The sequence below is a fragment of the Falco rusticolus genome, chromosome 1 (genome assembly GCF_015220075.1).
Source record: "Falco rusticolus isolate bFalRus1 chromosome 1, bFalRus1.pri, whole genome shotgun sequence".
In the NCBI taxonomy this organism is placed as follows: domain Eukaryota; kingdom Metazoa; phylum Chordata; class Aves; order Falconiformes; family Falconidae; genus Falco; species Falco rusticolus.
Genome location: NC_051187.1, coordinates 101183462 through 101206797, shown reverse-complemented (window position 1 = coordinate 101206797; position 23336 = coordinate 101183462).

Sequence of the window (23336 nt, the reverse complement as noted above, 5' to 3'; positions counted from 1 at the left end):
CGGTGCTTGTGTGCTGGCAGTTTTGTTTACAAAGATACTTTCCTGCTTTCACCAATACCCTGCATGGTGGAGCCTTTGTGTCAATAATTGTGTGTTCTCATGAGAAATTGTACATAAACTCTTTCATTTTTAATTATTAGGTTTGCCCAATTCCTCCCTTGTAAAGTTTTAAAAAAACCAAACACACCTGCTTATTTTTGTGCAGTATTTTGGTTAGGGCTGTAAGACACAATTTACTTGTACCATATGCTTCCACAATTATTTCATGTACTCTAGAAGGAGCATGTTCAGTCTTAGGTGAGGAGAATCTACCCTGGCAGAGGGCAAAGGAAGAATTGAAGATGCACAGAATACATGTGTGGTTTCAGTTTGTCTGATTTTCCAAGAGATTCTCGTGGGTTTGGCTTGTTTGAGTTTCCTTTTTGGTGTTTTTTTCAATTCCTTCCTAGTCTTGATGCATCTATGGAATTTTTTGCAATCTGTATACACTTTACACATGTTTACAGAGCATTTTGTCACCTACAGGAGACAAATCCCTATAGAAATTTTGTTCCACCTTTTGCCTGTTGAAAATGGGTTGCTGGCTTGTGCCCGTGATCTTTATAGCCAGTTCTGCCATTGTGACAGCATTTCACCTCTCAGCTTGTAACTGCTCAGGTCCAAGTTGAGACTAGGCTTTTCCCTCATGTGTTCTCTAGGATCAGCTGTTGAATAGAGCAGTCATTGAAGAAGCTGAGAAACAGTTTCTGTACCACCTTAATGCCTGCCCAGCCTGCTAATGGTTGTTGTCGTGCATTAGCGCTAGTAGGTGCTCTCTGATATCCCTCACGTGAAGTCCTAACTATCCTTGTGATCTGAAAGAAGGTGATCCAGCAGCCATGGCAGAGTTGTTTTTGCAAACCAGGACAGAGATAGTATGCTTAAGGATAGGTAGTGGGAAAGGATTTTATGTGGTCTAGTTTAGTTTTTTAAAACAATTTTCTGTTTCTTCAGTTTTAAAATTAACTCATGGACAGAAGTTTCTGAAGTTTCTGTAATTTAGTGGCCATATGCCACAGAACTGTTTCCTGCTGTGAAATCTGTCATGGACAAAGAATTGAAAACAGAAGGAAAACCTACACTAATATCACCAGATCCATGGAAAAGAAAGAAGGAATCTTAGACTCTGGACACTGGGAATTAAAAGCAGTAATTAAGGATAATGTCTGACTTCATCATTAAAAGGGCCACTTCAAAGAAATGTTGGTCCACAGCATGAGCGGACCAGTGGGTCCAAATAATACTGTCAGCTTGTTTGTTTCCCATAAACAAAACTGCTACAGTCCAGCTTACACTCTGCAGTATAGGCAGCAAATATCCAAAGCGCATGTCCTTCCACTGGCTAGGCTAGGGGGTTGGGTCTTGTCCATTCTGTGAGGTCCCATGACACAGCCTTGGTGAACTAAAAGGAATAAAAGGAAGGGGTTCATCCATGAATATGCAGACTTTATGCCAGCACTGATTTACAGGTGAGGCATTGTCTGCTTCCCACCATGCCAGCACTACATGTGCTTTCTCAGAGTAAGTACTCTACATGAAAATACATATTAATTAAAAGTAATGCAAATCAGCCTAGACCGTTAGCAGCAGTAGCAGCAGCAATATGTAATAACAAGGTGTTTTCTCCCTCCAGTTTGGAAACGGCTATGGTCTACTAAAGACTGAGATGCTTGGAAGACCTGGCTTTGCTTTGTTTCCTTAATAATGCCCTTGCTCTTCCTTTGGTTGCAAGTAATTTTGACAAAAGTAGGTGGAGAAGGTTGGGGTTTGGGGGTTGGTTTTGTAAAGTCCCCTTTTTTGGAAGAAACTACAGCATTATAACTGGACAATGAATGGGAAAAAATTTCAGGAGAATTTTTCTCTGCATGTTTTTAATTCTGTCATCTTTTGAATTGCGCAGTCTATCTTTGTTGTGGATTGAAGCAAAGTGGTTTTTTTCTTCTTTCTGCCTGTGAAGTGAAGTGTGCCACAGTCCAGTGCCCTTGTTGTTCCCTGCTTTGCTCCTGGCCCTTGTCTGCAGCAGCCGATGGCTCTGGGGCTCTGGGCTGGGACTGCTCTGATGGACCAGTTTGCAGGGATTGGAGCCCGGGAAGCAATTGCTCAGCTCATCAGCATCAGCCCTGAGCAGAACAGGGAATGGGCAGCATTTGGTCATCTGCACTCAGTTGTAAACAGGGGTGTAAAAATGAGTGGTGGGAGGCCAATCTTTTGCCCCCATATACCACCTAAGAGACAAAGGATGTCTGGTTGGACTGTAAGGAACTGTCCATCTTCCTATTCATGCAACACCAGACACATGGCAGCACTTGACAAATTATGCATTAAACTGGTAATTAAGAGAGAGCAAGTAAATAAGAGTTTTTACAGTGAATATTCAATCTTCAGACACTCAGTATCGCATGCAGGGTGGTCTGTTATTATTAGTTACTACTGGTAAAGCAGCAGACCTTAAAGATAATCATATTTGCTGGAACGTGCTTGTCAGGAAGCCAGCTTTTCTTTTAGAATGGCTTTTATTCTCCCTAAAGCACTTGGTGTGGCAGCTACTTCTGTTTAACTCGTGCTGTTCCTGCCTCTCCCGTAATTGTGCTGGTTCCCCAAGACCCCTGAAGCGAGCCTCCTGCATGCTGGCCCATCATGGGCCGAGGCAGCCAGTAGCACTGAGTGCTAACCGCTGGGGTCCAGCACTTTGAGTCCTCTCGGGAAAGCAGGCTCAGCTCTGAGAAGAAGGGATGCCTTTGTCCCAGCTGGGTTGGTGTATGGGAGCTGTTGGGCTCAGCTCAGGTGCACACCATGTGCTGAGACTGCTCAGGAGCTGAGACCATACGCTGGGGGTTCAGGCCAGGGAGCAGCTGCACTGCAGGGATCCCTGAACCTGCTAGTGTTGGCACTGTGATGGCAGCCATGGGAAACAGCAGTGGTACAAGTTCAAATGAGTGCATCAGCACATCCTCGTGTTTTGGGGTCCAAATCTGGCTCTGTGTGTGTGAGACAGTGATTCTTGTACTAGAAGCAGAGGTACTGGATAGGGTAGACTGAAGAGTCAGGCTTTGCTGTCAAAGAGAGACCATCTGAAAAAGGTGCCTTCACTTCTAAAAAACATTATCACCAGCAGCGTGGGGTTTCCAGAGTCACTCATACGGTAACTAATGCCTGGAATTGAGTCTAGATTGTATTCTAAACTTCACAGAGAAAATTGTGAGCTTTCATTTCTGAAGTGGAGCGTAGCAAAACAATTACTACAGCCTCTGTTGTTCTCTTTTCTGCAAAAAAAAACCCACCCAAAAAAGTCAATCAACATGCTTTGTTCTCTTTGTACTGTATTTTCATACGGAAATAAAAAAGTTTCAAATGAAAAACTCATTTCAACAGGGAAAATCAAAATTAAAGTTGCAATGAAGTGAATTCACTTTATCAGAAGTTCCTTTGTCATTTTGAAAAGTGATATATTGTCAAAACATGCTAAACATTTCAATTTGGACAAGTTGTCGCTGTGTGACAGGAAGCTATTCTCTCAGAATATTTCTGACCAGCTAGACTAACATCCTGAAATAGCACTGGGCCAATCTGCGGTCTGAATAAGTTCCGCAAGCCATGTTTTCCCAAAAGCTGAGGTCAGATTTTCAAGCGGTCAGCACCAAGTACCACATCTCTTGGTTATTAAAGTAGCTTGTTCCTGTGTTTGTTCAATATACAGGTATCAACTTTTGGAGGAAAAAATGTTTAGCTAGGAGATTATATTTATCTGAACTTTCTAAGCATCATCTTGAGTTTTTTCTCCCCCCCTGCTGCCTCTTATATGCATATATTTTAACATTCTTTAGCTCTCCTCTTCTGTTTCTAGCTTCTTCTCAAGAGTGAAACTATACTGCTGGAGTTTGCAGTAGTAATTTGTAGTTCTCCACTTAACAACCTTTTTCAATCCCTAAAAGGCTTCTAGGAAAGATAATGGACTCCACTGCTTTCTCACCGAGGATGCCAGAGTCAGAGGTTGCCAGAGGCCATCTAGTTCACCCACCACACCACAGCAGGACCAGTTATAGCTGTGTCACCTGTCACATATGTTTATCTTGCCTTAACTTTGATAATGTTCCATTTAGTCCAATTTGGCACAGATTCAGGTTGGCTCCCAATATGGCTACGTCCTTCCAGTGTTCTCTGTAGTATCTCCTGACAGAGGTTGACCGTGAACTCTGAATCTGCTGACACTGATCAAAGGGACAGCATGGCACTGACTTCAGAGGGCTGTGAATCGAAGGCTGGTAGGAGCAGGGATATCCAAGAGTGTTTCTGAATTTCACACTGTGACATTATGTTTGGAACAGGTGCTGCAACACAGAAGGTAAAGCAAACTGTGAAATGTGTAGTGTAATGTGGTACAGGAACTTGTTCGCAGAGGTAATTTAAACAACCTGAATGGCAGGTGACTCTGATAGTTCTGTCTCCTGGTGTCCAATTATTTCAGTGAAGAATTGATTTAAACCATATCTGTGTAGCTGTGAAATACGTTGAAGTATCTCGTGAGAGTTGGAACATCCTGGAGATGTATCCCCACCTTTATTTGGCACCGATTTTTTTGCTTCTGAAAGACATCTAAAACATTATTTAAGTGTGTTGTAGTACCTTAGGTCTTAGTTCTTTGGATTTGAAGCCTGGTGATGTTAACAGCAAATAATGTGGCTTACGAACCTGAGACAAGATCTATAAACTCCTAGCAAGCGGAACAGAAACATGGACATTATGAACTTTTACACTGAGCATTGTGAGCTCTTTGTATCCTATAAGATCAGACAGTTTTGGGGGAAAAGAGAGGAGACAGGAGAAGTGGGTGTGAATATGAAAGTCAGCTGTACAATTTGTTGTCAGCAGTGGAACAAGATGGGGTATGACATAGATCTCAAGCTATAACCAGTGAAAGTGGAACACCTCCAAGATACTGAGCAGAATCAGGAAGGTTTCTTGTTTCTTACCCTTTTAGGCCACATACCTATCCCCTTTTCCAAGGTACTTACAACTATACTTCTTAAGCAGTCCTGCATATTTGATATCAGAAGAGCTGTTGTCTGTCAGGGCAGCAGCAAAGATCTGATCTATTGTATAGCTTTTCAATTCAAACTTTGACTTTTTTATCTTTAAAAATCTGCCCCATCTCTCTCTCCAGCTCTCCTCAGGTATCTAAGCATTCTGCTAAATACAATTGAAAAGTGATTACTTGAAAACTGTGTTTCTCTGAAGAAATGTTGTTAGCACTCTCTGGTTTTGACAGTGATATCAGTACAAATTCAGCTTGTATTATTCATATTATTGGTGGATGTTTTAGAGACATGATTGATCTTGGGGAGGCAAATGGAGCTGCTTCTATGTATAAAAATGAACCAGCCCTATGGGTTAGTGCATTATCTGGATTGGGGGGGAGTAATTTTTTTTCAGTGCTTAACTCCCTTCTGGTGGGCAAAATCTACCTTGGCAGATTCTGACTTCTTCTGGTTTAACAAGTGTGTGTTACATTTTGAGTGGTTAAGTTTCCATGGAAATTCTGTGCATCTATCAGGTTCTGAAATGGCTCCACGTGCAATCTGTTTTTTAGAATAATTGTTAGCTTGCAATTTAATTTTTTTATGCTACCTTTTGATAGAATTAGCCTGTCATGGAGAAGTAGTTTCTTCAGCAAGCAGGCTCTTTGATGGAGTTGTCTAATCCACCCAGAGTACTGGGTACTGCATACGTAAGAATGCTTCCACTGACGTATTCAGTAAGCCAAAACCTCAGCTGGTGCAAAAATGATGTAGCTTTATTGATTTGATAGGCCTATGTTCCTCACAGGAGCTTGCGGGGGGGACACCAAACCAAAACAACACAAACCAAACAGATTGTTCCCAGTGTCTTGTTTCGTAGTTCTATCCAGCAGCTACCATACTCTTCCAGATTCATGGGTTGTGAAGAAATGTTAAGATTTGGAGGTGACCAACATGTTGTTAGGTTTGTTTGCCTGTTACATTTTCATTGTGGAGGAAGTTGTAAGTTGTCCGTTGGGTCTACAACCCCTCAGCCGAGCTGAGTGATGAGGCAAAGCTGTTCAGAGGCAGGAGTTATTTTTGAGCAGAGTTCCCTGGAGAAGGAATCGCCCTATCTAGTAGTGGTTGGTATCTCTGTTCCAGGACAGGTCAGTGCACCCAAACAACTGGATGCTTCTGATTTCTTCTGTCTTAGCAGTCGGGTCTGCTGCGTGACTCTAGACATCTGCCACTAAGCTGAGGAACACGGGACTCCTTTGAAAAGCTTTGAGGCTGGTGTTTTAATTATACTTCCACCAATCTCTCTGTTGATTTTGCTAGATACATGCTTGACATACGGATTGATACAGATAAATGTATATAGAGATGTATCTGCAATGCCTGTGTGAATTATGAGCTTGCAGCAGAATGACTTAAATACGTGCAGCTACCAACCGCTGTGGATCAGAGGACGCACTTTCCTGAGAATAGCAAAAATATCCCTGACAGAGAAATGCTTGTGGAGCTTGGTAAGAGATGAAGAGATGCTCGTTGTTGCAAGGAGACTGTTTTGGTTTAGAAACTATTCTTAATTTTACTTGATCTTTTTCTTTGGTAGCATCTTATGACTTTTATCAGTTAACTACCTTTTAAAGCACAAAAGGTTGGTCTGAGTCCATACTTTTAGTTTGGTAGGGAGAATAGTGTGTGTTGGTGTGTCCAGAGTTTCCTAACTTGAAGAAGCATCAGCTGGGTAGAGGCACTGAGCAACTGTTTTGTGATTTTCAGAAAAGACCTTCTCTGCTGAGAGGCCTCTCCTTTTGCATAGATGGCAATCGTCCAGAATTTTTTTTATAAGTATTGCTTCACTGTATAGATACATGTACAGGCAGTTTTAAGAGTCACTGGAGAAGCTACTGGACTTTTGGGTTGGTAATCTGTGCTTCAGAATGTAAGTATGTATTTATGAACAGCTCCAGAGGAGTCATTTGGTTCCAGTGGGTCAATAATCTGCATTTTGAGAAGACCCTTAATATATATTTACATAATCTGCATTTTAACAAACCCTTAATTATGTATTTACATGACAGATCATAACAGCTCCAAAGGATCCATTATTGTCTGCTGTGTCACTCCTAATAGACTTCCATAAGGAATATTTTCCTTCTTCAGGTTGGTGTTTGTGCATCTGAAGGTAAAGAGGCCAGCAGTGAGAAGTGGGGCTCTAAGCAAAAGCAGTAATACTGCACTACAGCAGAGGAAGGAGGTTAGTCATCCTTCTGCCCTTATTTGTGTGAAACTGTTGCATGTCAACAGAAGTTTTCTTTAAAGAAACTGATGTTTGATTTAGTTTGAGTTTGTTTGGATTGTGGTGGAGGCACATTATAAAGTCCAATGTGGTCACCACCAGACCCTACTTATTGGAAGACTTACATAGGTTAAGATCAGGTGTAAAGTGGCTTTTTTTTCCTCCACCCTCCCCTCTCTCCCTGGGTCAGACCTCTACTGAAAGTGCAGCTCCCTCCTGCAAAAAGGGACAAAGTGGTTTGAGCTTTTTCATGGACTGTGAGTAGGTGCAGCTGCCTGTGGGGCCAAGAAGAGCCCCAAGCATTTTAAAACCAACTGTTCCACTCCAGCCAGCTGAAATAAAGCACAGCCCGCAACCTGGCATTCAGTAAATGCTGTAGAACACTCCCACAAAAATCTTCAGGCCATTGCAGCTGGGACAGAAAAGACCACATCCATAAGCAATGCAGTGATTTAAAAAGCAAAAGCACTGGGAAGGGTGCTGTGGCACTTGTGCTGTGGCCAGGATGCAGGTTAGGTTAGACCTGGGCTTGGGCGCTGATGCGGAATACACCATGGCCTGCCTCCTGGACACCACTCACAATGGCTATTAGCTACCTACCCGCTGAGCGTGTTTTTAGGGGCCTCGAGAAGAGCCCTGCAAGTAGTCACATTTTTCTGGTTTTGGGTGGTAGGTGGTTGTTTTGGGGGTTGGGTTTTTTTGGACAGCAGCCTGAAATAACGTGGCCTGCACAGTATGTAGGTGCTTGACAAAGTCTTGAGAAGATCTTTGTGCTTTATTGGTCACTGTGGGTTTCATGCAGTTCTCCTAGCAACATCTGCAAAAATGTAGGAGGCTAGGTTGTGCCCTGTTTTACACTGATGCAGAGCTGTTGTCTTGAAAGTAATGATGTCTGTACTTTTTTTAAGCAAAGGGTGGGGATGAGATACTAGTTAACGAAATACTGATACCGGCTTTCTGTAGAAGGCTCTCCACAACAAAGTTAAACCCAAAGAGAAGCACCAATGAGTAGTTTCCTGGGAGCCTCTCAGTGTGTTGGAGCAGTTTGTGTTTAGCCCTGAGTGCTCAGGCAAAATTGCTGTTCTGTTGGAGCTTTGGCAGGGAGAGGTCTGATGAAGGGCGAGGCTGTGTCATTGCGGGTTAAAAGACAGATTCTGCAAGGGACACCCCCCCCTTCCCAGGATTCGTTTCCTGTTCTCCTGGCTATTACCTCCTAAGTATTCTAATAACTCGGGTAAACTGCCGGGACAACAACGCAGCTACAAATGTGTCTGGAGATTCTGCATCTGCCTGCCTTAATCAACTTCCTTCCCTGAATATGAATTGAAATAATGAGTCAATTAACGTTCTCAAATGCCAATGAGATGCAAAAGAGATTGTTGGAGGTGGTAGCAGTGTGATTTGGGAGCTGTTCCAATGCTGGATTTTAACAAGAATCACACACTGAGCGTGCAACTGATAATTTATCACATAAAAATGCACCTGCCTGGCATGTCTCCATGCTCGCTCTGCTCTGGATCACCAAGGGAAAAGACCTCCTTTCTAGGTTGGGCTATAAAACCTTCACTGTACGGGACAGTGTATTAAGGCCCAACTCCTTACAGGCCTATAGGCAGGCAGACAGGATAAGACAAAACCAAAACAAGCCTATTGCCTTTCAGCTGGCTGTAATTGTAGCCACCCCCAGCTAGGGAAATGTGTTGTCTGGGAGCTGAACATCCAGGGCCCCCAATTTCTATGAATTGGACCCATTAGAGCATTTTTTGTGGGGTGAGGGCGGGAATATTCAATCATGAGATTCACGCATTCATAGTCTTCTTAGGGCATGTGCTGCTGACCATCATCAGATACACTGTGCCAAACTCATGCACCTTCTGGGTGAGCCAGCAGAGCCCTTTTCATATGTGCGTGTTCCCAATCTTCTGCTTCACACAAAGAGTATCTTGTAGTCTGGGTTACCTTGCAGTTTGAGGGATCAAATTCTCAGTCATGCTTCTTCCCTGCAAAAGTTGTGTCTGGTCTTACCTCCCCAAGATGGATTGTTTTAGTTCCTACGAGGACCTCTGGGCTGTAGAAGGGTACCCTGGCAGGTAGCAGATTTTTTTTTTTTCTTTGGCCTCCCCAAAACAGAGAGGATTTTGGAGGTAGTAGGGTGAAACAGGGTGTGTCAGGAGAGGGAGGAAACGGCCAGGCCAGAGTTTGAGCCCCAGAGGATTATTGTCCGCTTGTAGAGCAGTCCTGCGGGTCATTAAGCAAGGTTCTGGCACACCTTGCTGTTCTCCTCTGAATTGCACATGTCATGAGTTTTCGCCACAATGACAATAGCAAGAAGGCGGTTAAAAGTTACATTCTCTCTGGGGGCATTAATCTCCTTTTCACTCTGCTTCCTTTGACCAGGTGATACACATGCATCCTAGTTTCTGGTGGGAATTTTGACAGTGATTGTATCAGCTTTGCAATAGGCTAGAGAAAGGGATACCCCAGTCTGGGGAACAGGGCCCTGTTTCTCTGTGCACAGAGTGTTCTTCACCTGCGCTTGCATGAAGGAAAGGGTGTTGAAAACAAGCCCTGTTGCACAAAGGAATTGGGGGCATGCTCTGGTTCAGCGGCTGGTCAGAGGAGGAGCAGATGTTTGGGTTGGCTTGGGTAGCCTGTGACCGTATGGGCACTCAGAGCTTCCCCAAGTTGGGAAAGGTGCGGAGCGGGGTCAAGCTTGGACTGTGCTTGGGGAATTATTCCCTTCAGTATGTGGAAAACTGCACTTGAGGGAAGATACCTGAGCCTGGACACACATCTGACATGGGGGAATGGCTTTTCAGCGTCCAGCTGAATAGGGGCTGAATGCACTCTGCTTATGTGAGAAGAGATCCTGTACATCCCACCGAAGTGATGTGGTGTGAAGTCAAAGATGAATGAATACTTCTGGGCCTGATGTGGCTGTGCTCTTGCAGTTGTAACAGGGCCTTTGCTGCTGCTTGTCCAGACAGAGTGCTCTCTTCCCTATGAAAACACCTCAAGCTTCCAGTGCCTTTGTAGTATTTGTATTTTGTTTCTGCTGAAGCTGGAGATAGTCTTTCCACTGGCTTGATAAGCTTAACAGTATTGCTTTTGTTTTTAAAGCGGGGTCCTTTGCAAAAGGAAAAAGAAAAACCAATCCATGCACGCTTAGTTCTGCATATGCCCTTGCTTAAGGATCATTGAATCTCTGCAACCTGCGCAAATTATTTTGGCAAGTGCCTAGCCTTTTTCTTTCTTGCTTTGACTTCACCTTTGTTCAGGCAACACTTCAACACTTTTTATCACACTTTGCTCAATCTCTGTCGAAGTAGAAAAAAATGGGGGAAAAAACCCACTGAAATAACCCTGAAGAGATGAACACTTCCTTAAAAATTGGCTAGCAGAAGCAGACAGGAGTGATGTTTAGCCTGATTAGAATGTGATGCAGAAAGAAAATAGGAGTCCTTTACGCACAGCCAAATTGTATGTCTCCATCATTATTTTCCCTGCCTTTGCACGTGTCTGATTATGATGGCATGCTAGAGTGACTTGACCTTTTGTTCATTACATTTTCTCTGAATCAAGCACTGACAAGCATTTCTGAAAACTGCCTCCCTTCTGCCCTTTACACCATGCAGAATGAGATGTGTTTATAGGAAGCCTGTGACTTCTCCCACCCATATCATTACTGCCGAATGCTAGTCCCCAGCCAGCACAGGTAAGCTCAGCCCCAGTAGCGTCACGGAAGTTGGATCTATGGGCACCAGCTGGGGGCTTTGTCCCGGTAATACAGGGTCTGAGCTGGTGGCAAAGCTAAGCTGTTCCCTTGGTTTTGGCTGCTGTGTTAGATTTCAAAAAAATGCACAGAGCAACAGGGAAAGCCTCCAGGGAATCTGTTTCCCAGTTTTGTAAAATGGTTTTCAAAATGGGAGCAATAGCAGCAGTACCAAGGAATTTTTAGCTGGGACTTGTGATTTCAGCAATGTATTCACTGATTTAGTGTATCAACAGGGAGACTCAGGCACTATAATAGAAAAATACACTCATGCTAGTACAGACCAGAGCAATCTCAATGCTCGGCTCCATGGCTCTTTTGCATAAATGAGGCCAGGTAGCTTCTGTTGATGTTCTTCAAGAGGCATTTCTGTGCTGGGGTGTGGTGCAGTGTGTAAACTTATGGCTAGAGAACTTCCGCCCTGTCCTTCAAGAGAGCCATTAGCAGCCTCCCTCAAAGCTATTCACATTTTGCTTTGTTACTGACATTTTCTGTCAAAGAACAGTTCACCCAACTACCAGCTCTGTCTCCTGGGGCATGGGGTCAGCTAAAGGAAGTCCTTTGTGAGCATTATTAAATAATCTATATGCTCTGGTAATTAAAATCAGCAGCCTCAGTTTATGAATAAAATACTCTTCCATGGCCCCCTTTGGAGCAGTTAGAAATAGTCCTGCATCTCAGCTGTAAATGAACACTGATGAATTGCCTTTTATTAAGCAGAGAGGACATTTATGGATGTAAAGAGTGTCCAGGAGTTCCACTAGTCTGGATTAGCTACTGTTGGATTTTAATTAGCAAGTCCTCTTTTGGAGGGATTTTTTAATCCAAAGGAGCCCAATGACTGGCAGCACAAAATGGAAGAGTTTAAATGCTAGAAATGGCACCAGGGAACGTTTTCCTCTTGTGAGTGGCTCCCCTGACGCTACTGGGAGTGTTTATGGACTAAGGCAGTGGACAGCAGAGTCTTTTTGGTGGTGGCCATGGGGTTATAGGAGACAGCTCCGAGCTCAGTACAGAGACAGCGCTGCTGTGGGGAGTCTGCCCAGCCCCTGAGCATGTAATGTGGGTCCCTTCTCCGACTGAGGGTGCTGGGGAAGGGTCACCTCCATTCCCAGAGCAGAAGGGGAGCAAAAATATTTATCGTTCCTTTTCAACAAAGCTCATTTGGAGTGTGCTACTGCTTTTAAGTCTTGAGTTTGATGGACAAGCACCATATCCCATGACATTACCCCATGCTTGGGGTTGACCAGATTCAGCACAGGCAGTGGCCTTTCCCCAGCTGCCCTGGCCAGGCTGCCCTTCCCTGTCTCAGGCACTAAGTGGGTGTTGGTTTGCCCTGGAGAGGCAGCTGTGGTCAGATGACTTTGCCCAGCACTGAGCCTGAGCTGCTGTGGCACTGTGCCTGGCCCCAGGCCAGCTCTCCTTTTGCCCCATACCCTCTTGAGTTGGCAAAGCTGGAACAGTAATCTTGGAATAAAAACAGTGCTGCTATGAGCACAAGCTTAACAGTCTTTAGCGCTTCCCCCTGCAGCTCTATTGATTGTGTGTTGCATGTCCTGTGTCGCTTTGTCACTGTGGAGGTTTGGGAGGTTTTAAATGGTGAAAACTGGAAGTCCCAGCATAGTCACGGAGACAAGCGCTGTGGGTGTAGAGTTGTCATTAGCACCTCTGCCTTAGTCCAGTCAATGACACCTCTGGGGACTCTTAACAGGAGCCATCAGCTAGTACAGTCATTAATCCCGTGTGCCACAAACTCCTGCACACTGGCAGGTGTCCAGGTTTCACCCCCTGGTTGGGTTTCTGCTCTTGGCTTTTTGTCTCCCATTGGAGGCAGCTGGTGGACAACCACGCTGAACTGTTGGCTGGTGTGATCAGAGTACTGGTGGGCTCTGGGGCATGTGTACTGCTGTTTAAAGAATAGTCATCTGCTGCTTCTGTAGCCAGGCAGGGAGCAAGCAGTTCCACCTCAGCCAGCGTTGCTGGGGGCCCTGGCTCTTCCCATCCTCTGTAAAGGAAGTGGAAGGCTTTTACTCCTTTAAATACATAGCAGTTTATTTGTTTTTTCTAGCCGAGTGACCAAAATAGTGAGCTTGTTGACCTTTTCCTTATAGTAAGGCCTGATCCCCTTTACATCATTTGATGTATTTCCTTCTAAATAAACATATTAATGTATGGGGTTTACTTGTTTTTTATGAACTAAGTGCAAGTCTATATTGCTGGGAAATGCTTTGATATATAAAAATGGCTAGAAGGAAAAGAATAGTCCCTAAATTTTAAGTCTTAACATTCCAGTTTCTTCTCTCTTGTCCTGTCTGTCTTCTCCACAAAAATCATTACGGTTGCTTTTCATACTCTGGAGGGTTTACATTATTTGTAATACTATCTCAAGCAGAACTGGACAGATAGTGTGAAAAACACCTGGGACCAAATTCCATCATTATTATAGTCTCAGAAACAGCAAAACCAAGCTTTGGACAGAGAAAACAAGAGACATCTTTTCCAGGGGGGAAACTGAACCTGGCTATCTCATCTGTAGCCCATGCAATAACAGGCCTAAAATCCGGTCCTGGCTGATGAAGTCCTGCGTATGAGCTCAGCGCACACTCTGTGCTATGCAGTCAGATCACCCGCACAGCAGACGTAGCCCTGCAGGGTCAGTAGGTGCTTTTCTTCTTCTCTCAGCCATCTGTTACTTCTCAGTCCTTGCAATTAAAAGCAGGGCTGAAATAAGCTGAAAGCTTATTTTCCTTCTTTTGAGTTGTGAGGGAACGTTTTCTGTGGGGACTGAGGTAGGGAACATTTTCTGTGGGGACAGAGGTAGTTTTAGGTAGTTCTGAAACTTTGAACCTCTCCTGTTGAAAACGTGGTTATTCTGGAGTTAAGTGCTTTGGTGCCTTGTCAATATAACAGAGCAAGAAAAACAGACTAAATAATGTGAACTGGGGATGTAATCCTGTAACTGCAAATGATTCTTCTCTTCCTGACTTCAGTGAAAGAAAAACCAAAACATATAGTTTCCAGTATGGACCAGGAACTTGCCTACTATCACCTAGATATTTTTTTTAAAATAGTTTTCAGTTATACCCTGGTGTAGCAGTGTAATGAATTCCTCCCCATCTTCTAGTTCACAAATGGTCCTAGCTTGATACCATCTCCCATTCTTGTGGTCATCTGGCCGCTGAAGCTAGTTCCCAGCCGCCCCTTGGATTCATTTCTGAGCTTTTCTCAGGATGCCTAGTGCTGCTTTCTGGGGTGCCCACAGCTGTCAGGATGGAGCTCATAAGAGTACCTCCCTGGGGTGGTGCGTGAGAACTGATGCAGAAAACGTTTTCAGCTGGATTAAGTCTTGCCATAATACTTAAATTTTTTAACCTTTCAGTGGGTGTGTCTCAGTAAGTGGATAAGATACTGGTTTTTAATTCATTGGCCATGCACCCAAAAAATTGCTAAGTTTCAAGTTTGTCACAGCGAATTGGGTGTGGAAGGGAAGGCACCAACCTGGGTGGTCTTTCAGTGGTGTCTTTTTAGCTGCTTGGGTGTGTTTTTGCTACTTGATATATTCTGAGTTAGAAGCATGATGTGTTATCCCTTACCTTTACTGTGTTGTCTTCAACCTTAGGTACCACAGCTTGGCCTGTTTAATGAGTGTAGGGCTCTCAAAAGTTCTGCTAAAATTTTGTCATGGTTTTCTACTTATGTGTTATTTATTAAAGAAGTGACTTATGGTAAGCCTGCAGTTACAAGCAAACTTTCAGGCTGCTTGATTCCAGCTTTTACTACTTAACCAACCAACTGTTACCTCTTAGAGAATCAGTGAGCCAAGAGCCATCTGAACATTGTATTGTGGGCAAAGATTACCCCCTGATCCTCACTAATGCCATCTCCGCACATCAAACGTGACTCCATCCGGTGACACATGTTGGTGATAAATAAAATGTATTTACTTGTCTTCATTCTGTTTGTCCTTTTTATCTGAGAAGGCACTTAGACTACATACCTGTACTCATTTGATCAGTAAAAGCAGCCTTGCTCATTCTTGTGTCTTTACCAGGGAAATGTGGCATCGGTGAAGAGCTTCCATGTGAACAGGAGACGTAAAAGCATTCTGCAGTTGGCCCCCAGATTTTATTTGTATCCAATTGCTTGTGAAAGCACAAATCTTTCCAGCTTCCTCCCTGGTAAATAACGAACTATATATGGAACACATTATTCCTGTCTGTCAGGAAGCACTGCCTAATTGCAATGGGGAATGTAACGTTATCCTTTAACATTTATAAAGCAATTTGCGATAGAAATGGGAACTATGTGACGGCTTTTCAGACAGTAAGCTGCATTGCTTGAAAATGCACACAATTTAAGAGCTGACAAATCCAATTCTGAGGAAGAGGAGGTGTGTGTGATATTTTAGCACTGTTGAAATATTCACTCATTTCTTTGCCCTGTCTGTGGAAATATGCTAATATTGCTGTAGCCTTTGAACTCATGGGGCAGGTGAAGCCCAGGATGCCACAGCAGCATTGCCAGTGATCTTGATTACAGTTGATAGATGCAGATTGCTTTGGCTTTGATATTTGTGTTTGATCTGAAATGCGTTAAGAGTGTACAGGGCTTGTTTTAAAGATAGAATGGAATAAACTTGTGAAAAAGACAGAAGGAGCAAAGCACAACCACAGGTTCATTATCACTGACTTAAGGAAGTGAGTATAGACTGTGGGCTTTATAATACAAATACAAAATCAAAAGACAGTAGGCATATCTAAGACTGAGCAGAAAATGTCAGGTGAATTTCAGCAAACTAGGCAAACCAGATTGCTTATTCCAGTTGTGATAAATGGAGAAACAGGAGGTAGCCAGCCTGTGAATGCTAAGAACATCTAAGGAGTAGGGGAAAGCTCGGAAAATGATCTGCTAAAAATTTATGCCTTTTCACTTTTTGTCTACATCCATTTTCCATCCTGCTAGATGCTTCCAACAGTTGCAGAGTCTGAGCCATTGAGTGGAGATGCTTCATTGGGCGTTAAAGGGAGTTGGGCACTGCTGTAAAGCTGCAAGCAACTGAATACAGGAATGTGATACTTTTCCCTTCGCTTGCCTACTTCACCTACTATCTTCACCCTTCAGATGGTTCAGCTTTTCACTGCCTTCCCTGCTTCATCTCAATCATGAAATGGCTTTTAGAAATGCACTTTTCATACCCAGTAGCCAGAGGTGTTATTTCTACCAGGATAGATTTTCTGTCTTTTTTCCCCCTGTGCCTCCATGTGTTATTACAAGGTAGAGTAAGTGATATACTGTGCTACAGCTCAGTGAATTAGTCATTGACCTTTAACTTGGGGGATTCTCGTTGATTTAGCCATTGTTCAAAGTGGAAGTGCAGACGCTTCTTTTGTGCCCTGCTGGAGAATACAGGCAATTCTAAAAAATAATTCTAAAAATACCTGGCAAATTTCTGCAGTTTCCATCTGCCCTTTTTTGGATCTCTGCTCTTTATTGATGGTCTCGGTTTTGTCCTGGTACATCTTTATAGTAAGTGTTGAGATTGCTGAGCTGGGGCAAGACAAGGAAGATGCCTTCACAGGATCCTAGTGAGCAGTCAGCTTGGACTGCATTTGCTTGGTGAGGGAGGAAAGGGGGAGCCAGTTTGCGTTATTAATTATTTAGCCTTGCTGGTCTGTGCATCGGTTACTGACACTTTGCACTGTCAATACCAGCCTGTAACACTGTGTTGCAGATGACAAGGTAATTTTCTGCAGCTACAAGTCCTGTTAGCCAGAGGATCAAAGTCTCTTGAGGAGAAAGGGGTGCACTTTAAAGCTGTCAGATGCAATCAGAATAACCTTGCTTATCATACAGATTTTCTTCCCTTTATTCAAAGGCTAAAGACAAAACCTTGAAAGAAACAAATATGAAAGCTATACTCATGACTGCAGACTTTGGTTTTGGTATTACTGTTTTGGGGGATTTTTTTTTAATTTCTATTTTGTAATGAAACAGTGAAAAGGAGTGCATGAAAGAATCTGCCTGTTTAAGCTGAAGCCAAATGCAAAAACGTTGGCACAGGTTCCCTATAGGATGTGAAAGGAAGAAAAGAGGGCTGTAGCAGAGAACTTGTTGCCTGCCAAGAGGCAGCTGTCTGCCACTACAATGCTTTCTGATGCTCCAGAGTGTCTCCAGAGTGCTCAGAGAGTACTTGCACAGGGCAAGTCAGTCCTGGTCTTCATTCTTACAGTCTTGCTGAGCTGTTGCATTTTTCATCACTAGGTATCAAACCACTTCCATTTTTTTGGTTAGTTGGAAAAAAGAGATACCAAAAAATGCCTGGGGACTCTTCTGAGAGCAGTGGAAGCCAGCTGTGTTGTGCTGTCGTCTAAGGTATGTCGTGGCCCCCTGGCTCTGGAAGAGAGAGCAGGATTGAACCTCACCCAGCTCAGGGCTCTGCTGTGTGCTTGCAGCACCCTTCTGTGTTGGATGTCCCACCCCACCTGTCCTGTCTGCTGCCTGGGGAGCTGTGGCACCCCTCACCTTCTCGCTGCAGCCAGGATGAAGCTGCTCTGTGCAGATCAGAGGACCTGAACCATTGTGGCTCCACGGTCTCTATATTAGCTTGCATGGCTGAATAAAGAATTAATATGTTATTTCAAGAGGAAGAGAAGTGTGAGGTGAAGACCAAGTGCTATGTTGACATGCTTCCCATCAATGTAAGCCTTGACCCCAGGTCTTGCGATTCAAAAGGGCTTGGTAGCTTAACTGTTTGTGAGTTAATTTTAGTATCTCACACCATATTGTAAGAGGCATAGAATTCACTTAAGCCCAGTTAGAATAAGAGTGTGATCAGGCACAGAGGTTGGTATAGGGGCTAGTCTGGGCTGCTGACTTTCTTGTAATGTCGGTATGGGTCGTTGAAACAAGAAACAAATGCAGCAATGTCTGCAGAAGTCTTAAGGAGCAGGTAGGTGTCTGTTTCCTATGGTAATATGGCATAAACTGGATGCAGCTTTCCTGGCCTTTTCTCTGGGATGGTTTGTGAATCACAGATATAGCACATCTGTGTATTTCTGTGGCTGTCCAATATACTTTAAGTTAGCCATATGTATACATAGTGACATTTACAAAAGCTTTTTGTAAATTGAAAATACAGCTCTCATTGACTACACAGTAAGTCACATAGGCATTTTGCAAATACCTCCCAAAATAATTTTTGAGCATCTCTTCCAACAAATATAGGCTAATGTGCATTCTGGGAATCAGTTGTGGCTTATTCATGTATGCGCACAGCATTTTATTCAAAATTCATCCTGGTTATGTGCTGTCATGTGATTGAGCAGTATCTTTTAGAGATGATGGGTTTTGTGTGTTTCAGATTTACTGTGCAATATGAAGAGACAGAGAGACCTTGAGAAACTTTTTTGCTTGTTCCTTGCCCGGTTGTTACTTATCAGCTTTGAACATGTAAGAACTAAGAAACGTACCAGAGTGGGGGAATACAGCTTTCAGAATTACACTAATTGATGAAAAGGCAATAGAAAAGGCCAGAGTTGTCACTGGTATAAATTTCGAATCCTTCAGGGAGTTGCTGACGCTGACTCATCTCCATTCTGTCAGGGACATAACAAATATATATCAGCTTCTGATTTACTAGGCAGAATGATGACAGACACAGGAAAGGGAAGTTAAGTACGCAGTTTTGCCCATTTTGGAAAGGAACTGCTGACGATTTGATTTATAGGCTGTGCTACTTGAAGTGTGAGGATTAGGAGCACGCTTGAAAGGCGGAAGGAGGTGAACAGAGGGCAGACCTGACCATCAGGTGAATTAATGGAGGACAGTCCATCATGTCACTAACGATGGCAATGACACTTCATTATGCTGCTGTTGTATCTTGTAGTTGATGCTGAGGGAGGGAGGAGATGCTCTTACATTGTGTCAGTGAACGTGCTGTGCCATGGTGCCATTTCTGCTTCTCACTGGCATCTCACAGCACTTGAGAATAGAAGATCTTCCCCTTTCTTTATGGTTTTGGGGGGTGTTTTTTGTTACCATTGTGGCTTATGCAAATGCAGGCATCAAAGGGTAATAAAAGTAAAAGGCAGGGTTCTACACAACTGAAGGTACCCTCAGTGAACTAGGACAAGCAAGAGGAAAATTGGAATCCCTGTCAGCTGGCAAACAGCACAGACTGCAAAGCCAAGTGTGATTTACTGCACTTAAGGGAGAATTTGCATTGCATTGCAGCATGCCATATCAGAAACCTGAGTCATGAGTCCCCCTTTGCAGCTCATCTCACAAGTGGCAGTGGCTGCCTTTGCTTTTGAAAACCTGAATAGCAAATACCTGGTTCTGGGTGGGGAAATACGGCATCTGACTTACTTTTGAAATAATAATGATGACAAACATATCTCAGTTAAGCTGCTAGGAATCTACAAGCACCGGAAACGTCCTTTCCACATGTACTGAAATGCAACCCTGCTGTACAGTAAAGACAGAGTTAATGTCTTGCTGGTGACCCTGAGCAAGTAGGAGGAAATGGAGACAAAGAGGTGACAGTGATTAGGGTCCTAGCTGTCAGTGTCCTTTGGTTTTCTGCCCTCTTGGTAGGTAACTTGTTCTATTTGAAATAGTACTTAAGTTACAGGTTTCTCTTTTTGCCCTCTTTGCTTTTGGCCTTCTTCAGGATTTAGTTCTTAAATAGAAGAAAACCGGGTAATCTTCTTCCTTTTCAAACAGGACTCCCAGTTAATGGTGCTTTATGGTAATTAATGTTAAATTAATAGTGTTTACCTCAGCAGACTCAACTACTTTTTACTACCTGAAGTTCTTTTTGGTAGGAGAGCTTAGATAAGTAGCAGATGAAGAGATGGCAATCTTAAAATATGGGGGAGAAATCATTTAGAAAACCCTAAAATTCCGAAATGGCATACATATGGCTGTAATCTAGAGGAGCCTGATGCATCTTCTGTCTAGTGAACTCCTACTCATTGTCATCTCATGTCCCCACACAGGCTTCAGCAGTGGTGCTGAGGAGGCTGTTAGCATGCGCTGTCCCCTTGGAGCCACACATCTTCAGCCTGGGAAAAAAGGCACTAGTACCTGGTTTTGCTGGCTAAAGGATATTAAAGGGTCAGCAGTGTCACCCCATGTCTCATGCGAGAGCTGGGATGTTTCTTAGGAGGTGATGAGTGCCATCTTTTCTACATAGTTCACATACAAGTCAACCTTTGATAGCTGCCATGAAAATTCTCCAATCGTGGTAGGCTACAAAATTTGGCTTGCCTGACAGGTTATATATACAGGGGTTCTTATCTTCACAACTGCAGATCTGTTGCTAGTAGTATTTTTTTAAAGGCAGTGAGCTCACCCCCTTGGAATTTATTGCATACATTTGATAAGGTAAAAGTCACAAGGCATTAACTCCCAAGTAGTGACATTTATTCCCTTAATATTTTTTTGTTTCTGTCTGAGAAGAAGGAAGAGGGCTATTTCAGCTCTGGAGGTGCAGGATGTGAATGCCAACAGCTGCTATGGAGCATTCTTCTCTACAGCAACTTGAGGATTCCCTGGAGATACTGCTCAGGGTGGTGCCCACGCACAGCACAAGGTCTGAGTTGAAGTCCAAGTCCCTTATCCACATGTCCTTCAGACACTCACTACTGTGTAGGGAGACTAGCCCCACTGATTACAAGATACCTAGATAAGAGCTGGTTATGGATACAGAAGTCTCAAGCTGCTGTTTTTTAGTAGTTTCCTTCAGTCATCAAGGATGCCGGCATAGTCCCAATTGCCTTTATTTGGCCACAGTGTCCTTTCTGTTTTTCTAGCACTTTTTCTTGGTTGAGAGTGTAACTCCCTGCCACTGTTGAACAGAAGTCTGCTAAGTCAGTGAGTCCGCTGGCTAATGCAGCCTTCAGCTAAGCTTTGCTGTATGTTTTGCTCCTAATGATGAGGGCACTTTAGGTAGATCCCGAAATAACTGTAGATTTGTTACATCAAAATTATTTAAGAGCACAAGACCCAGAGCAAATTGGAACACCTGTATCATTGTCATCACACCTAGAAAACATGTATGAGTTCCCTTGGGTATTTTTGTGCTGCAGCATGTAACGCTGAGGCCTATGTTAACAGGTGGATGTGTCTGCCCCTCTCAGGGACACAGACATACGTGGGCACTTAAGGATGCAGCAAGCTCCACGGTTCCTCCCAGTCCACAGCTGGTGGCTGGTTGCATTGCAGAGAGCCAGGGTACTGCCATGAAGTGAGCTAGGAGAGAAGAGAGCAAGAGCTAGCAGGACAAGACTGGCACTGCCAGCAAACTCTTCTCTTTTTAATAGTAAGCCCAGAGGAAGGTTTTCGTATCTTTCATCTTCTCATCCACGTACATGACAGCTAAGATTTTGGCTCTCGGGCACACCAGAAATAAGTCTGTGTGGGTCAACAGATTTACTCCAGATTTACACTAGAGATCTCCCAAAGCTGAGCTGGGATTTTTGAGTCTTTACTGTCCCATTTTGCTGTCTGCTGTGGTGATATGTGGAGGGCCACATAAAGACTGAAGATTAAAAAAAAAAAAGTTACCATTTCTCTGTATGAATAAATCTGGGGCAAAAATGATGCCGCTATGTAAAACAAGCGGTGGAATGGTGCGGCACAGAGGGGTCAGGTGGGCATTGAGTGCGGTGAGCGGTGCAGCCTGGCACGCCACAAAAGGAGCTCCACAATGCTGCTGCTTGACCCATCTGCCAAAGAACGGAGGGGAATAAAGGCTGCCCTCCTGGCCTCAGGAACACACTGCATTAATAGAACATAAGTGCTCGTGCAATGGCACTGGATCCGTGGCAGCTGTTTGTTCAATGTTTTATGCTTTTAGCCACATCTGCTCCAAATGAGTGTTAATATTGCAGTGGCATCCACTAAGGATGGGCTCTGTCAGCTTTGCTAAGCATCAGGCTGACCCCAGTGACAACGAAAGAGCAGTTCATCCCACAGTACTATCTCTCCCTCCACCCCCCCTTATCTGTCTCGCCTGGCTCTGCTCCATCAGAATGCCTTCCTCGACACTCCCTCCCCACCGAAGGGGAAAAAAAAAGAAAAGGAAAAACTAAGACAGTGATTCTCAAGGAGAAAAATTGCATTTATTTCTAGCACCCTGTCCAGCAATGTCAGATAACAGTTTATTCATCCCCTGGCCCCTGTATGACATTGAAGCATATCAACAGTGACAAAAGTATATTGAATAATTATCTTGAAATTAATACATTATCCCAAACTTAAATAAATGTCATCTGATCAATATATCTTGGAATGGAAAGGGAAGAGAATGTGAAGGGCATCGCTTCATTATTCATTAATTTTAGAGTAATGTAGGCAGATGAAATGGTTATTTCAGAGCACTGCTATTATACTCACTGGCATTTTAAATAACTCCCAAGATTTAACAGTATATATTCCCTTGTCAAAGCAGCTTATACTTGTTAACACTGTGGGTTCCAGATTTCTCTGCTTGACAATGCTGCAAAAGACTGGAAATATTATTCTGATCCCATTCTTCCCCCCACCCCCTTGCTGTTTCTTCCATAGCTTAAAAGATCCAGTGCCACCCTCACTGGTACATCATGCACTGGTATCAGTCCAGCTAAAACAGCTGTGCATGAATTTGAATTCCTGAGAATGGGAGGTGACCCCATTTTATCCATATGTACGGTTCTGGCTAAAAACCAAGCTGTTGGCTGCCGTTCCCTCTGCAAGGAGAAAATGGAAGCTGTTTTATGCCTCCTGAAATCAGTAACAGTTGTTTGGACTTCGTGGCTGGCTTTCCCAAGGAGTAGGCGAGGTGAAGTCCTCCTGCTTTGTCTTGCCTTGTACTGCGAGTGTGTTGGTAGGATGTGACTAGTGTATGCCCACGGACATGACAACTAGGCTGACTCTTGCCTTTTCCCCTTTCATTGGCCATTTCAAAGCTAAAGGGATTAGTAGAAGCAAGTCCAAAGTACACATCTGTAGGATTACGTTTAGCTGGCAATTAAAACCAAAGACCAAGAAGCCACATTAGCAGCTGGTGTAAAACAGCTCGACAGAGTTCAGTTTATTAACTGAGGAATGTCCCAGCTGAGAATCTGGCCTGATAAAGCTTATTGCCTATGCAAGCATATGCAAAGCAAGACCAATGCATGCTTTTAGTAGAAAATCATGGATAATCAAGCACTATGGGGTTTTTTTATGGCAGAGCCTT